At 37.9% G+C, this 17,943-nt stretch overlaps 1 protein-coding gene across 5 annotated transcripts in view; it reads right to left on the reverse strand.

The window, feature by feature from the left end:
• Nucleotides 1-17,943, reverse strand: part of csmd3b (CUB and Sushi multiple domains 3b) — a 524,461-nt gene that overhangs the window by 399,426 nt on the left and 107,092 nt on the right. The gene's annotated exons all lie outside the window — the stretch shown is intronic.

Genomic DNA, 17,943 nt, shown 5'->3' on the forward strand with positions numbered 1-17,943 from the left:
GTGCTCAGCTCAGAGAACATGCGAAACACAAGCACAAAAGAGCCACTACACCCCTGCTTCTCATGTCACTGTATTCACAGTTTGCATACTCCTCCTTTTAATCTGGTAATTACATTTCACCAAATGTTCCCGTTTATTTCCATGATGAGATTTCTTCTCTCCGTCTCCCTCAGCCTCTCTCTTTCTCTCTCTCTCTCTGAAGAAAAAACACTCAGTTGTGAACACTAAATGGGCTGACTGCAATGGGTGCCTATTCAGAAGCAGACATAAAGGGTGGGGGTGGTGGGAAGCTATATGGCTGCCTCAACCATTTAAGGTTTGATTGGGGCGAGAGAGATGCGGAGGGGCCCGCTCAGAATGCTTCTCTGGTGGCATCTGTTTCAGACTGATTGCAGGAGACAGAGTCTAAGCTGGCGCTGGAGTGGGCGAAATTGCTTTGCGCACTGAATAAGTGGAAACTCATCTTTTAAAAGTACTTTCTCCTTTACTGGCAGTACAGATTGCAACATTCAGTCATACCACTTGATTTTTTTCCCACTAATAAAAGTCTCCTAGCCCTCAGAGATAATGCAATTCAAGTGGTACAGTCTACAATAATAAAAGTTTATTTATACAGTGCTTATCAAGCATGTCTTTAAAAGAGATTTAAAACAGTCACTGCATCACTGAATGGGAGAGAAATTTTACAAAGGGGAGCTGTTACAGAAAAATGACTTTGTTTTGCACTATTATTTTAAGCACCCCTTTCTCTGGGGACACAAGATACCAATTACAGGATTAAGGCTTTCAAAGCTCCATTAAACAGAACAGTGCAAAATTGTTCAGGTTTACATGCTAATAAGATACTCTAAAAGGAAGTGAGTTAAATGTGTTGGACAGCAGTTTAAGCTCAGTATAAATTGTGGTTAAATATAGAGTAGCATATGTTTGGGCACACCAGACAAAATACTGTGTAAGGCATAGTGTGTACATATATCTCAAGAGACAGAACTTCAAGATCTAACTGGGATGCCCCACAAGTCAGACTGTCTACTCAGGAATAGGGCTAAGCAAAAATACTGATAAAGCAATATACTGTATCATTTTCTTTTGTGATATGTTACCAATAGGTGGCAGTCAAGTATGTTTTTTTTTTTTTTTTTTTTTTTTGCATTAATGCAATTTTTTCTTTAAGCTTATTTTGCACTGTGTATGTATACCGTTGATGTGTTCTACCCAGACATCAGCAGAACTTAATTTATGGCAAATTATAGGCATTTCACAACAGGAATAATGCCACATATTGGCAGTCATGGACACACAAGAGACACAAGCAATCTAAGCTATGCACTTCTGTTGTACAATATTAGTTGACAAATTCTGTGAATCTAACAGCAATGCATAAATAATTCCTGGTGTTTGATTATTTAAGAGTAATTTACCCTGTTTCGTTACAGAGATCTGGTGATATCATATTATGAGATGCCCTGTGACTCCCAATCCTCCTTAAGAAATTAGGAAAGCCTCACCACCTAAGAGTTCAGAACCAAAGAAGGATTCACCTCAAAACAACAGTAGCAAAAGTCATTGTATAACTTATTAATACATCTTTGTGTGTGTGTATCATTAAATCAGTTGTACACACAATACTGTCAAACTCCCATATGTGGACATGTTTTCATGGTGTTTCGATGTGCAAAATACTCTATAATAAATCGTCAGCTGTCAAATGTTGGTACATTTTTGACAAACCACTTTTAATATAAAACATATGCTTAACAGTTTTGTTCTGTAATAGTTTTGAATGTAACATTTTCTGTACATTCAATTTTTGTAATATTCATAATTTATATATATATATATATAAAAAAAACATTGTTTATGTACAATTGTCAGAATGCTGAACTGGAATGCTGCTAACTTGTGTAGTATCATTTGTAGTTCAGACATTTAAACAGGGAGTTCTGACTTGCCTTTCTATGCCTTCCTATTTTGGCCTCAAATTTTATATACATTTCAAAAATTTATTTTTGATGTGCGTTTAACATTTTAGTAGTCAGCCATGGTTGTCCTGTTTGTTTATAATTGAGCAGAAAAAAAAAAAAAAACTACAGTAAATGTTGGTTAGCTAAAGTTGTCCCCATATGCTTCCCCAAATTTCACTCTGTTGTGTGCCAAGTTAAAGCTCCTGCCCTGCGCTCACAAGGCCTGGCTCATAGAGCAATCAATATTCCCAAAACTTGCAGCAGCTGTGTGGTGTTTTGCCACTATACACGGTCAACAACATGATATTCTTCTCCCAAAGTTGCCATTATGTTTGTTTAACTGTGTTAAGCTAAGATAAAACAGTTTGACATTCCAAGGCACCTTTAAAAATGGCATAACCGTGTGTTTGTTTGTTTTTTTTTTGTGCAAAATTTGGCATAAATGTATTTGTTTTTAAATCCCACTGTCACATTTCAGAATAAAAAAGACAAGCAGAGAAAACAACCTGTATTTCTGCATCAGCCTTTTGTGAAAAATGACACAAACATCACAAAAAGATAATTGTTTATCTTATTTAATTGCTAAAAAGGTCTATGACAAATAGCTTTAATAAAGATATTAAAACTCATTTAGTTGTTTAGAGACCTCTCCAAGGGGGCAAATTGATTTATTTAAGACGAAATCATACCAGAAGCATTCCCACATTTCAGAAGGGAGTTGGTCATCAATCAGAAAAAAAGGACAGTCATTGATTTTATGAAACCCAAGAGTGTTACCCTAATTTAAGCTGGAAACTCACAGGACCTTGTCTGTCACTGGAATAAGTGGGCCACACATAATGGATTTAAGAGCTTCTCATCTGCTCTGGCAATATACTACAATGAGGTCCCTATAACTGTCTATTATTTGCAAGCAGGGATGCATTCTCAATAACACAGAATCAATTCTCAAACAAACTATGCTTTGAAAATAGGATATAACACTGTGTGGTCTCATGCCTTATGATCTTCTCATGTGAGTAGTATATTAACACATGGTCAAAAAGGAAATAAATATGTGTATATGATGTGCAAACTAAAATTACCCCACTCCACTAATGTTCAAGACAATGTCTCACAGGACCAGAACCACTGATCACTTATTTGGGTGGTGAACCTCTCAGTAAAGCAGCAGCACTAAACAGTCAAATTAGATACAGAAGAAAGAACACTGTCTGCATCTAGGCAAGTCTTATTTCATCCCTTGCCCCAACCACTTAGCTCTACCCCTTTGTTTTGCACATGCACACAATTCAAGTGCCCCATTTCTTGTTGGGACAGAGGGATAGGGTGACATGGCCCTCCAAACAGTGATTTTTCAGAGGCATAATCTGAAAGATAGATACAACTAAAAGATGCCAAGGGCATTAAAAGGGTTTAAAAAATAGTATAACACCAATTGTCTGGACAGAAAGGTGAAGAGAAGTGAGATGTACCTAATATTAAATATGTGTATGCATGGTCTACCATATAAAACACATATGTAAGTGATTACATAGGGAATTATTTGTATATACACAGTACTCTTTCTTTAATTAACTGAAAATAGTAAAGCTATACAGGGATACATGTGGAATTATTTTGTGTTAAACCAAGCAGTATATGTTTTATACTTTAGATTCGTAGTACTACATTTATCTTTCAGGACAGATTTGTACACTCTATTGTAGGGCTGAACGATTAATTGCATTTGCGATAATCTCGCGATATTTTAAAACGCGATTCTCTAACCGGACTGGCTGCGATTTGACTGGTCACGTGACTTGAGAGCGAGCCAAGCCGAGGACGAGCGGAGCATACCCGAGCAGAAGGCAGGGAGGTGGAGAAGTGAAGTCAACACAGCGCACTTTAGGGCGTTTTCACACCAGCACTATTTGGTCCGGTTAACGAACTCTGGTCCGTTTGTAACTTTAGTGCGGTTCGATTGAGCAGGTGTAAAAACAGTAATCGCACTCGGGTGCGGATCAAAAGAACCGGACCGAGACCACCTCCTCTAGGTACCAAACGAACTCTGGAACGGTTCGCTTGTGGTGAGAACGTGATCCGGTCTTGATCGGATCCACCTATTAAATATAAGCCATTTATTTGAGCTAAACTGCTGATAAAGCAAGCATAGTTTAAACTAATATATTAGCCAGATAACGCTAATTACCACAGCTGTGAACAAACACTGTGTCCAGGCACGCGCTGCATTCACTGCTCTGTTTATTATGCATAAATCTGCGCTGCGCGCAGAAACACTGTGTTTGAAAGTGCAGCGTTTCAGCGTTCAGTGTTAAAGCACAGATATTTGCGCTGGAACACAAAATCTTCTCGCTGTATTTACTTTTTTCGTATATTTATATTTAATGTACTCCCGTGTCAGACAGCTCTGACCAATCAGAGGACACAGGCTGCTCGCGTGGTTTATTGATGCGCATTTTGGTGCGTTTACATTTATGCCTATGGGAAACCAGACCGAACAGAGCGAGAAAACGCTCCAAGTAAACGAACTCATTAGAAACAAACTACAGGTGTGAAAACGCCCTTGTTGCACAATGGCTTCAGGCTCGACAGAACACATCAGTTGTGTAGAATTACTTTGGCTTTAAAAAAGAAGATGCTGCTCAATGTCAGGTACTGTGCTAAACGTGCCTTGCTACTGTTGCTACAACGCGAGGTAACACTACAAACCTTTTTCAGCATTTAAAAAAAACACCACAAAACCTCGTGCGGTATTTGCAAGGCTAAAATGCCAACGACCAGTGCTGCATCTTTAAATACAGAAAATAACGAGTTGGTTAAAGCAGATTCTCTTTATGTTTTTTGCACTTTAATTTTTCATGATGTTACTAGCTGGAGAGCAGTAAGTTAAAGTAAGTTAACAATCTATTGTTTTTCCTAATTAAAAAAAAAATGGTGAAAAGGAAAAGCTATTTATGTATTTATTTTTCTATAAAAAAAACAAATGGTAAAAAGGAAAAGCATAGATTTTTTTGCTTTATTGTTATCTGTGCTTTAAATAAATCTGACATTGTTTATTATTAAACAGATTGATTTATTGCTTCTGTTGTTGAAAAATACTTGAGAAGACAAAAAAAATCGCATTTTAAATGGCAATCGCAATTTATAGATAAAAAATTGCAATGAGATTATTTTCCAAAATCGTTCAGCCCTACTCTATTGTCTCAGTGGCTTTATGAGGGAGAGTCACCTTGAATAGTTTTCTCAGTGTCTTGAAGAAATTCCTGGAGGTGCTTAACAATAATTGCTGCATTTCCTTTACACTGTGAAGCTCCAGCTCATCTCAAAATCACCAGCTCAGTTGGGTTTAGCTTCTTTGTTTAACACACAATTCCATATATGTCCCTTAATTGTTTTCATGTCTTTAATATTAATGTAGAATATAGAGATTAAATTAAATAAATAAATAAAAAAAGAAAGAAAAGCATTAAATGAGAATACATTGAATACTGTATATCCATCATTGAATCCATTTCTGTAGTTAGTATAATTGCTGTTAACATATGTTCTAACCTTACGAAACCTATATCTTTGCCACCTTAGGTTTCTTTAGGTGAACCGGTAAAAGTCTAATAAGGGAAGACTGCATCCCCAGTCTCCAGATATCTAAAATCAACAAAAACACAAAAACATACAGAATCACTCACGCTTGGAATCGAACACATCATTTGACTGGAATAGAAAATAGGGTAAATAACCCCTGGCATTCTGCCGCATTTATATTCCGAAAACTTTGTTTGCCTGTCCTTTTGTCTCTTTCCTCTCTCACGCTCCTCTTTGATGATGTGTAACTAGTTTCCTCTGGCAACATGCTATTATTGGAGACAACCTGCATACTGATCACAATGATAAGACATGATCTATTGTCTTTTTGATGGTGGTGATGGCATGCTCATTATATAGTGTTTGTTAGTGTTTAACATGCAGGTATCACAGCAAGCAAAGAGAAATGTATTCATTTAGACAGGCATGCATCAGGGCATTTTTGCACAGACAAAAACAATCCCAAGTGGAGTACAGTAAAAATGTTTTGTTAACTGCCCTAGCACACACAAAAACAGTTGTTTTTTTTTTTCATTATCAGTGAATTCATCTATGCTTATTTGTGCTTAAAGAAAATGTTGTTAGTGGTCATATATTTCTTTAAAACATATTTAATAAAACTAATTTACCATCAATTAATTCACCATTGATTTAGGAAATTGCAAATATCAGTTTATAGGATGAATAGTAAAAAACACAAACAACAACAGCAAATTATTAAACTATAAGTTTAATAGGAATTAGTATTATGGAATTGAAACTGAATGTTTTTTGTTTGCCGCAGCTAACAAATTAAGATTTTCTGTAAGCAAGTCAATGACTACAGCACAAAGTAAAACAGTTGCAAACATTAGCTCCAATTTCACTTGTGGATTCATTTTACATTTTCCTATAAGGAAATGTACTGTATGTTCTGTGTTTACATGACAACAATACTAATACACTAAAATACAACAATAATAAATCAGTCATACAGTTAGTGTTAAACCGTCAGTCTGACAATTAAAAAATATTATCTAATCAATGGACTTCTCTTAGCTATCATGATAGCTTACATTCTGTTCACCTCAGGACATCTAGTTTGTGCTTGCACATTAGAGGAAGTTCGGATGCAAAGCATATGCATTAGAGATCAGAGGCGATGTGCAAACCTTGTCCATATTTCTTAGTAAAAAAAAAACAAAGTGCACAGTGACTACCAAAACTTAAATCAGAAAGAAGAAAATATTATTCGGTTACAACACAATGATGCCTTAAATCAACTGCAGCGTCATTAAGTCAATAAAAACATTTAATTTGCCTATATATGGATATGGTAATCACCTCATTGCCACACCCCCATAAATATAATTAAATATCTCCTATGAAACATATTGATTGGACTGAAAAGCACTGAGATGTGTCACTTTATGTCAAAATTCCTTACTGTGTGGTTTACTCAAATGAGATAAGGTGTGGTTAAAAGTTGTACTTTAGCAATCCACCAGAGGGGGATCATGGGGATTTTTTTTTTTTTTAACACAAAACAAAACTGTGTGTACAGCGCAAGGCTCCATCTCTCTTCAGATTCTCTAACTTCTTTATTTTCATTGAGACAACATATACTATATACTAAATAGTGTAAATGTGCTGTGCCCTTAAAATAACTTAACACAAATCTAATGTTCATATTAATATCGAAACCCGTTTCGCCAGAAATGATTAATTACATTGTGATATAAATGTTGACCATATCATCCAGCACTAACAGACAAACAGGATAGAATACTGGTTCTATTTGTGGGTTGGTTCTATCCTACCTTTTTTAATATAAGCCTTTTTTACTAGACAGCTCGGGGATTATAGCAATATACACAAATCATAAGGTGAACAAATCAATCCACAGGCAACTGTTTCAGCTGAAATATATTTGAATGTGTTTGAAGCTAAAATGTCATCGACTCAAATTCCTCCACATGTGCAGAACAGCATGTAATGCAGAGAAAATAACATGCTCCAACACTCCTGCTATTACAGATGTGCTCACATGTGTTTTCTTATTTATTACTAAAATTAGCCAGAAGGAGTTTTTGTAATCAAATGAGACTTTACTGTCTCAGCTGCATCATCTGTGGTCAATTGTAGATTCTGAACAATTGTAAAGTACTTAAAGTAGCTGAAAGCAATCATTAAATGGAATTGCCTAGTTAAAATGCCCAAATAATTAAAATGGAAACACATAATTTTTACATGACAGTTATTACACATTCTTTTGGCTTAAATTAGTCATAAAACGTATTCTTAACGTATATTTCAAGTTATTCAATTTAAGTTACTACTCGTCATGTTCAAAATACAGTCACAAGGTCTCTACTGACATAAAATGTTCAAATAACCACTCATATGTGAAAGTGTAAGAAAGAGAGCAGGAGAGCGGGACAAAAACCAAGACACAGCGAGGCCTCAATAACAGTGAGTCCTCAATAAAACAAAGCCCCCTGTTCATCTCCCCTTCTTCATCTCTGCAGGCAGGGGGTGGGTGTAATCTGCTGGCAGGTCAGGGAGTACAGACAGGCCACAGTCGATAAGGTCCAGCTCACTCTGCGGCTCAGAGTGGCTTGCAGAATGCCCTTGGCTCTAGCAATACATCTACCTCCACTTTAATGTCACTTTACACACTGTCATGTGAGACAGTGTGTTTAAATATGATTACTGCAAACTCATCCATCTTGCTCAGTATCCACCAAATTGAAACACATGATATCATGGACATCCCCAAAGATTTCTCCCAGGGGCACGAGAGTTCATAAATCTTTATCCATGGACAAAGACGATTTCTTTTAAAACACTGAGTTCATATTCAAGGATGACAAAACGTCAGCGTCACATTATGTATTATTCAGTTGTCATGTTTTATCTTCTTTTAGATGCTATGACAAATGTTTCTATTGTTGATTGTTAGTGGACACTTCTCCTTAAAGACTATGCTATCTAAATGCTGTTGTTTTGTTACTTTGATATAGACCAACATACCAAGTCATATCTTGTGAGTGAATCTGAACACTGAAGAGTCTTCTCACAGTATAGCAACAAGAATTGCAGTTTGAGATAGATGGAACATTTCCTTTTTTTTAAAGTGGCACAGGCCTTTAACATTGCTCAACCCACGGTGTTGCATGTGTACAGGAACATGTCATAGAAGGCTTTTCCATGCACAGTGTACAGTGCAGTGGGTGATGATAATCATTACTGTCAGCATCTATCTAGAATTCCAACCTTTATATGCACAGAACAGTCCAGCGTTCTTTCAAGACTTGGCAAAGTCTTGGGACACAATACTACTTTTCTTCCACAACAAGAGTGCCACTACGAAGCTATAATGATTAGGGTGCAAATATGTTTTCACACAGGGCCATATTGGTTTCGATATTTTTTCCCTATTATCATTTAAAAACTGCTTTTTATATTTACTTAGGTTATGTGTTTGATATTGATGTGTTTGTTGATCTGAAAAAAACAACAACAGAATGACTAAAAAAAAAAGCAAGGGCAGATACTTTTTCACTTTGAATCCAGTAAGTCTGCAAAGAGTCATAGGCAGGCAGATAGATGATATCTGAAATCCACCCAGTTCATGTGTAGTGTTATCATTAAGCATGCTCTTTATAGAGTTGGGCTTTCAACTGTTAACTTCATCAGTTTTGTATAATACCAGAAACACAATCCATCACATGTTTGAATTGGAAAACTAAGACAGCAGTAGTAAACAGATGCCACTTGTTTGTGTTTGCTTGTTCACTTCCTTATGCATTTGAGAAATTAACTTACTGTGCACATTTATCATGTTCCACAGACACACTTATCTCTCAGAAGAATTATCAAAATGAATCCAGGTTTTAGAAGCACCACACCTGCAAATCCGCAATGGGGAGAATCCCTAATACATCTTCAGAACAGCAAAGTAATTACCCCACCAATTTCTCACATTCCCTTCGACAACCAGCCTGCAAAAATCAGATGTTTAAATTGGATACACATTGTTTGTGTTATTAAATTTTGGAGTGCTCAATAACATTTTCTAAGCATTGGTATTTTTCCCTGTATTTTCCAACAAAGGTACAGTCCAACCTGAAGGCATCAAGGCGTTTTAATTGTTGTTTGAGGAGCATCCTCAATCACGTCAGCTTGTGAATTGTTAACACAGAAATTAAGATATTATCGATGATATATATATATATATATATATATATATATATATATATATATGTATGACATTTACAGCACAACCTAACACAGACATGAAGGGAAGTTGGATTCTAGCAGGCACACAGAATTTAGCTCAACACTAGTGCTGGATGATGATGACAACAGGTCTGTAGTGACTGACTCCACAGAAATTGGCAACCTCAAGCACATCTGCTGATCCCAGTCTGCCATTTTACATTAACAGAGCGAGCTGCTTTCATTTCCAGTTGCTTCTACTTTGTTGTAAAACCACTTAGAGTTGACTGGAATATTTTGTAGTGAGGAAATTTCACAACTGGACTTATTGATGCTAAAGTTCACCATTTTTTCACTACTGTTTGTAGAAGCAGTCTGTATGCCTAGATGCTGGGTTTCATACACCTGTGGCCAAGAGATCTGAACCTGAGTACAATTATCTGGATAGGTGAGGGAATACTTTTGGCAATATAACGTAGGTACAGGCAAAAAGATGCATCAAACCTTGTCTGACCATCCACAGATATGCATCCAATCTAGGCTCATATAAAAAAGTGACTTCAATCAAATTGGAAAATGACACTTTGAATTTACCAAGCTACACATCTAACACTCCTAACACTACATTTGCATATGCTGACTTTTAATAAAGGTGGTACAAATGGTTGTACAAACAACGCCATAGAATAACTGCTTTTGCTTACATTAATTATTTTTGTTAAAGACTTGGAAGTGTGCAGAACCATTAAATCATCCACTTCTTAAAGCTGTTTACAGGTTCACTCATAACACTCATCCTGTTTTAAAAAGGGTTACTTATGTGTGGTTTAGGAGTAAAAGTTAGAAAATGCTTCAGATCTTTTAAAACAACTAGAAAAATATGTTTAAATAATACTATGAGTATTTTCATATCTGTTATAATCCATCTCCTTATGTCTTTATTTTATTTAATAATGGATTCTGGAACTGAATTAAACAAAAATGTCAGTAATTAATAACAAAACATATCTGCACATTTTTTGCTATTTTAGATGCAATAACTGAAGAAAGGACAGAGTGTAAGGATAAAGTCTAAGAGGACGGATTCCAAATCTGCTCGGCCAATCGCATGCTGCATCTTCGGCCTCTCTTGTGAATGTGTGTGGCAAACTTCATCTGGCTGTAGCACAGCCCAGCTGCTAATAGTGCAGCTCAATAACCCAGAGTAAAGGCCTTCTGTTCCCTATATATCTACCCAGCCAGACGCACCACTCGCATGAGAAGTTTCCTTATCAAAAACCCACATTCTATCAGCACCATACCCTCTCCCAGCAGGACCAAACTGCTTGCATTTTCCCCACTTTTACAATCTGCCGAGGACAGTTCCACTCTCGCACTCAAACAGACCCTGCTATTTATAAGGGACCGTCTGTTCACTAAGAGAGACATGGTTACACTCCTCTGGCTAATGAGCTTGGAATTTTACTAGTCAGGCATAGAGGCAACAGACTGCAAGCTGATAAAATGAATTTAATAGCTTCTTGCTTACTCAGGCTAATTCTGCTAGCTTTGTTGCAGCAAGCATGACACCTCCCTATGGTTAAAGGTGAGAGTTATGCAGTTTGAGGGCATTTGTGTCCATACATCTTATATGTGAAGATTCATCTGCATTAGTTTGAAGTCATGTAGATGGTACCAATGTAATCAGTAGTGGAGGGTTTGTAATCGGAAGTGGACTAATCTGAGGCAGGTAGCATAAACTGAACGAAGGACATCTGATCTGTGGTGAGTTATATACAACTGTAAAGTGCAAAAAAAAAAAATCCACACATCCCTGGACTGAACCCAGTGTCAGCCATGTTCTGCTGCCTCTGAAACAGAAACTAGGGATTGCTATAGCATCCAACAGTGGCAGCTATGGCAAACTAAGGCATCAACCTTATAATCTTAATAATCAATTACCCAGTGCTTGTAACCATGTAATTCTAATAACCATGTAATTCCAACTGCTTCTAACTTTCAGAATGAGAAATATGTGGACATTGATGACTGCAAGATTATGGGTTCAATGCCAATCAATAATAGTGCTCTAACCACCAACTTACTCTAAAATATTTTGTTTTTCACACATTTTAGTTTAGAAAGCCAGAGTAGTCAGTCATTCATACTACAGAGCAGAGCAAGTTTAGTGCCTTGCTCACAGGCTCAACATTAACAGCGTAGTGCACCTTCTTATCAAACCCACAACCCTGTGATCAATAATAATAGTGCTCTAAATACTGAGCCACCACTTATCCCCAAACAATTGTATTAGATGTCACAGATTTGAAAGACGGAGTCAGTCGTGGAATAGAACAGATAGCGTTTAGTTCTGAGGGTGAGCAGTGACAGCTTAGGGGACCCGGGTATAAAATCCACAACCACGTCAGCAATAACTCAGGTTACAATAAACAACAAATTAATATATATGTTGGGTTTCATGTGCCCTAGATTTGAAAGCCAGGGTCAGACATATAACAGTGCAGATAGGGTTTAGTGCTTTCCTTACAGGGCCAGATTTAGCAGCTTAGTAGATCTGGATATTAAACCAACAACTCTGTGGTTAATAATACCAGTGTTCTATCCACTGAGCAACCAATTTCCTAAACAACCTTCCTAACATTTAGTATTTCATATCTTAGAAAGCCAAGGTGCTACAGGTCATTGAAGATGTAGTGCCTTGCTTAAAGGCCCAACTGTGACAAATTAAAGGATGTGGGCATTAAACTCACAACACTGGGTTTCCTCAGTAACCCCAACATTTAAATCAATGTGTCTAAACAAGTTGCTTGCTCACATGAGCAGGGAATGAAATCTTGCACTCGCTTTTGCTCTACCAAAAGACTGCATATAAAATATTATAAAAGTTATTTTTAAAAAGTGATTCCACCCTTAACATACATGCAAATGTGTTGCTATTCCCTCAGCAATTTCCTTTGGTGTTGATATATGTTTTCTATCTATCCATCAAACACTTAGGGACCATGTCCTGCAAAGCTTACACCATTTATTCCAGCAGAGGTAAAAACAGAACGTTACAAAGATCACTGCCAGAATCCAACCTTATCCTCGCTCATATATAGGAAGTGGCTGGACTGGTCCACTAACCCTGCTCTTTGACTGACGCAATCTAGAATCGAATCGGAGGCAATCAAGCAGCAAAGCTTTGATAGAAAAGCCAGCAGGTGGTGTGGTGAGTGCATGCAGGTTGTGAGGGGAGATCAAGCCTTACATACATATATGATGTGACCTCAAAAAAAAACACAAAATCTGAGAAATGGTTCTGTCATCTTTACATACATGCACATATGCACACATAACTTAGTTTCAAGCAGCTAATCTTCACAATGCATTTGCAGACAGGGTGTGTTTCCCCAAAATATGGCACAGGTATTGACGCACATTAAGATTATTCATTGGCTAACTACAAAGCCAAGTCCCAAAACTATGAACTCTTATTTCTGCACTTGTCAATTTGAATGTCTATTTGATCAGCCCCAATGACCACATTTAGAAGCACTTTAAGTTGTATAATTACAGAATGTGGAGTGTTTGTTTCTCTGCATACTTTATTATCTTCCTTTCACCCTGTTCTCCAATGGCCACCACAAACCAGTTATTATTTGGGTGGTGGGTCATTCTCAGCACTGCACTGATACTGGACAGCAGTGCTGCTGGAGTTTATAGTCATTGTTTTTACTCACTGCCCTCCACTCTATTTGACACTACTATCTATCTGCTTTAGTACTAAGCAGTTAGCAGTTAGTACGAAATTTAGAGCGTAAATATCGATCAACTAAACTGGAAGTGTTTCACTCTGCGTGGAAAGACAGTCTTGTTAAATATAGAAAAAAACTTAATAAAGCCCGCTCAGCATATCTGGCCTCACAGATCGAGATAAATAAAAATAATCCTAGAGTTCTCTTTAGTGTTATTTCCAAATTAACTAAAAACCAGGCAGGTACTGAACCTCAGATTCCAGCCATTCACACCAGCAACGATTTTATGGACTTCTTCAATAGTAAAATTGAAAACATTCGGGATAAAATTAAACAGATAAATAGTACATCCTCTCTGTCATCTGGTCTGGCTGATCTAGAACAAAACCCTGTTACTGAAGTTAGGTTGGAAGTCTTTAACCCACTTCCACAGCTAGAACTAGAGAAAATTATCTCCTCTTCAAACAGCACAACCTGCACACTTGATGCTGTTCCCACAAAATTATTAAAACAGGTACTGCCAGATATAATTAAACCTATGTTAATGATAGTAAACTCATCGCTCGCCCTGGGCCATGTACCCAAAGCCTTTAAAACAGCTGTAATTAAACCTCTGATCAAGAAACCAAACCTTGATCCTACTGTACTGTCTAACTATAGACCTATTTCAAACTTACCGTTTATTTCTAAGATTTTAGAAAAAGCTGTAGCCCAACAACTTTGCTCTTACCTGCAAAGAAACCAGATCTATGAAAAATTTCAATCTGGATTTAGGCCTTATCATAGCACTGAGACAGCTTTAGTTAGAATAACAAACAATCTACTTATAGCCGCCGACCAAGGCTGTGTTTCCTTACTCGTACTTCTCGATCTGAGCGCAGCCTTTGATACAATAGATCATACTATCCTTTTAGAAAGACTAGAGAACATGGTCGGTGTAAACGGAACTGCCTTAGCATGGTTTAAATCGTACTTAACCGATCGCTATCAGTTTGTGAGGATAAATGATATGTCTTCCAGTTATACCAAGGTAAGATATGGAATTCCACAAGGCTCTATATTAGGACCGTTATTATTTACATTATATATGCTCCCACTGGGCAAAGTTATTAGAAAACACAATGTGAATTTTCATTGTTATGCGGATGACACGCAGCTCTTCATATCAGCCAAACCTGACGACAGAGTGAGATTAAAGAAAATCTAGGATTGTGTAGAAGATGTAAAATCATGGATGTCGCACAACTTCCTCCTATTAAATAGTGATAAAACAGAAGTTATCCTATTAGGCCCCAAAGCTGCTAGAAATAAATTATCAGACTTAATGCTAAATCTGGCTGACTTCTCAGCCACCCCGGGTTCAGCAGCTAAAAACCTTGGAGTTATCATAGATTCAGATCTAGCATTCGATAAACACATATCTAATGTTACTAGAACAGCTTTTCTACACCTCCGTAATATTGCCAAGCTAAGAAATGCCCTATCACTGCATGACGCAGAAAAATTAGTACATGCCTTTATTACCTCAAGGCTAGATTATTGTAATGCGCTACTGTCTGGATGTTCCGGCAGTAACTTAAATAAACTTCAGCTAGTTCAAAATGCTGCAGCCAGGGTCCTTACTAAAACTAGAAAATTTGACCATATTAGTCCAGTACTATCAGCACTGCACTGGCTTCCAGTCAAATTCCGCATAGACTATAAAATTCTCCTGTTAACGTATAAAGCCCTACACGGACTCGCTCCTGAGTATTTACAAGACCTCATCTCCTGTTATGAACCACCGCGATTACTCAGATCTCAGGGTGCTGGTTTATTAGTAGTGCCTAAAATTCAGAGGAGCTCTGCAGGAGGAAGAGCTTTCTCTTATAAAGCGCCTCAACTCTGGAATAATCTCCCCGAATATGTTCGGGACTCAGACACAGTCTCAATCTTTAAGTCTAGACTGAAAACTTACTTGTTTAGTTTAGCTTTTGGTAATTAATGTTTTTCCCTTTAGATAAGGCTGCAGATTCAGGGGTTCATGGACAGAGGAAATTGTGGCAAACTGAGATGCTGGTGCTGTTGTTCTCCCACTGCACACGGTCACTCAGGTTTGTGGACGGTGGAGTGGGTGGATGCTGGTGTTTCAGGGTGCCTCCATGTCTATGTTACCTTCTGGCTCTCTGCCTTTAGTTAGGCTGTTTTATTCAGTTCTGCCGGAGTCATTTGCCACACTCTGATAATGTTTTAATATTCTCAGTTTTGCATAAATCCAGTCAAAACTAATTCCATCTCTCTGCTTTCCTCCGAGTTACTGACTGCCCACCTGTCTGACCCGATACCGATGTTGGACCCTCAGGCTCTCGCGTCTCCTGTCCGGCCAGACTGATGGAAGTTTCTGAAGTCAGCTCTTCTCCACCACCACCACAGATCAGCTGCTCATCGACCATCTTACTCTCCACTACAGATTACATCCAAGCCATTAGTGGCGCTATTACACTCCTGAGTACATAAAACCTATATGGATGTATAAAAGACTTTTAAAATTTTAATTTAAAAGCCGTTTGACCAGTGGTAGGATGGTCCCCCCTTTAATGTGAGTCTTGGTCCTCCCAAGGTTTCTTCCTCCTCCTGCAGCTCTGAGGGAGTTTTTCCTTGCCTCCGCGCTCACTGGGGGTTCTGTATTCTGTATTTTCTATGTGTAATGTTTTGCCTGATTCTTTGTCCTGTAATCATGTTTCTGTAAAGCTGCTTTGTGCCAACACCTGTTGTAAAAAGCGCTATACAAATAAATTTGATTTGATGATTTGATTTACCTTGTAGATGTAAAATCAAAGAAAGTAGCTCATTTGTTGCTGCACAATTAGTATTTGTCCAGGTACACTGTTGATCACTTTGTGACACTGTGGATCGAGGAATATTAAATGCCAGCACAATTTGTGAAATGGAATCTGTCACCCACTATCAGTCTTATTTAAACTCTAGCTATTTATGTTGTCTTGCAATGAGTGCACTTGCCAGGGTTGAGCCTCACTCACAGGATAACACTTCATAGCTTATACAGGTGAGGGAGTTCCTGAGCTGTCCCCTAAGGCAAAGCTTCATGATCACTGACATGCTCCATTTGTCAATGGGAGTGTAGATGGTACACTTTAACAATGTTTAGGCTACACAATTACACAAATTCTTTCCAAAAGCCAATTAAACATGATAATCCATATTCAATGGTTCTTCAGTTCTGATCCTGGAGGACCAGTGTCTTGAATATTTTATTGATTTCCCTGCTCAAACACACCAGGTTCAACTCATCTTTTAATTTTTTTAGATGCCTCCTTTCTCCCCGTGACCTGTGGGCCATCAACAGGCACTGCCATTCCTCTATGTAGATTAGCTCAATAATGTCTGACAGCTAAGAACAAATTCTGCAGGTAAATCGATCATAGTTGTGGCTTTAAAGAAAGTCAAGTGGTTCTACTGTATAACACACACACACACACACACACACAGTACCATGCTTACCCAACAGATAGCAACTTAAAGGACCATTATGGATAATAATTTTTCCATTCACATAACTCACATGATTAGGATATTAAGCTAAAGCACTGGCAGCACTTTAGAGCAGAGCTTTAGCAAGTGTGTCCTTCTTCAAACTGTGTGGTACGTCACAGCAATCTGTGTGAGTGGCATTTCCAGTGCCATTTTTTATAGGTTGCCAGGTAAAGATCACACCAGTTTGCAAAACTTCATGAGTTTGTTTATAATATGTAAACAATAAAAACATTGCAAACATATGCATTCACTGATCTGATCAGATTGACCACGTGTCAATCTGGCAACTCTCATGAGCTTTGTGTCTGGGAAGGGGTGGACAGGGCAGACAACACTCTGCAATGTTTGAAAACTGGACTGCTGTAGCTATTTTAAATGTTAATTTTCACCAAGCACTGATTGTTTCCTTAAAGTTTCCAGGTGGCACATGTGAAAGTACCGTATTTTACCCTAATACTAGAACCTATGCATGCACTAGAGGTGTGCCAAAAAATCGATTCACATAAGAATCTTGATTCTCATTTACTACGATTCAGAATCGATTTAAAATGTCCCAAAATCGATTCTAAGGTCCAATCCCATTTCTTCCCTTGGCCCTACCCCTACCGAAGCGTTTTTCGCTCCGCCTCCCACTGCCCAAAGCGGCAAGTGGGAGGCGGAGAAAGCGATTGGCTGCGCCGCCGTAGTGTGTAAACGTACCGTCACCCCTAAGGCGGGTAAAGGATAGGGCTTGTTCAAACAGAGATCTTCCAGACCCACACAGAGCGTAGGTGAATTACCGGTAAGATGGCAGAACAAGCACTATATTACCTTAGATTAACGTGTAGTTTTAATGTTTTATGGCAGAATGCTTCATAACAAGCATAAAAAAGATCGCTAGTAGTTCGTTTCAGTAACTGTTAGCTAGCTAACTAGCTAACTTT

The sequence above is a fragment of the Astyanax mexicanus genome, chromosome 3 (genome assembly GCF_023375975.1).
Source record: "Astyanax mexicanus isolate ESR-SI-001 chromosome 3, AstMex3_surface, whole genome shotgun sequence".
Lineage (NCBI taxonomy): Eukaryota > Metazoa > Chordata > Actinopteri > Characiformes > Acestrorhamphidae > Astyanax > Astyanax mexicanus.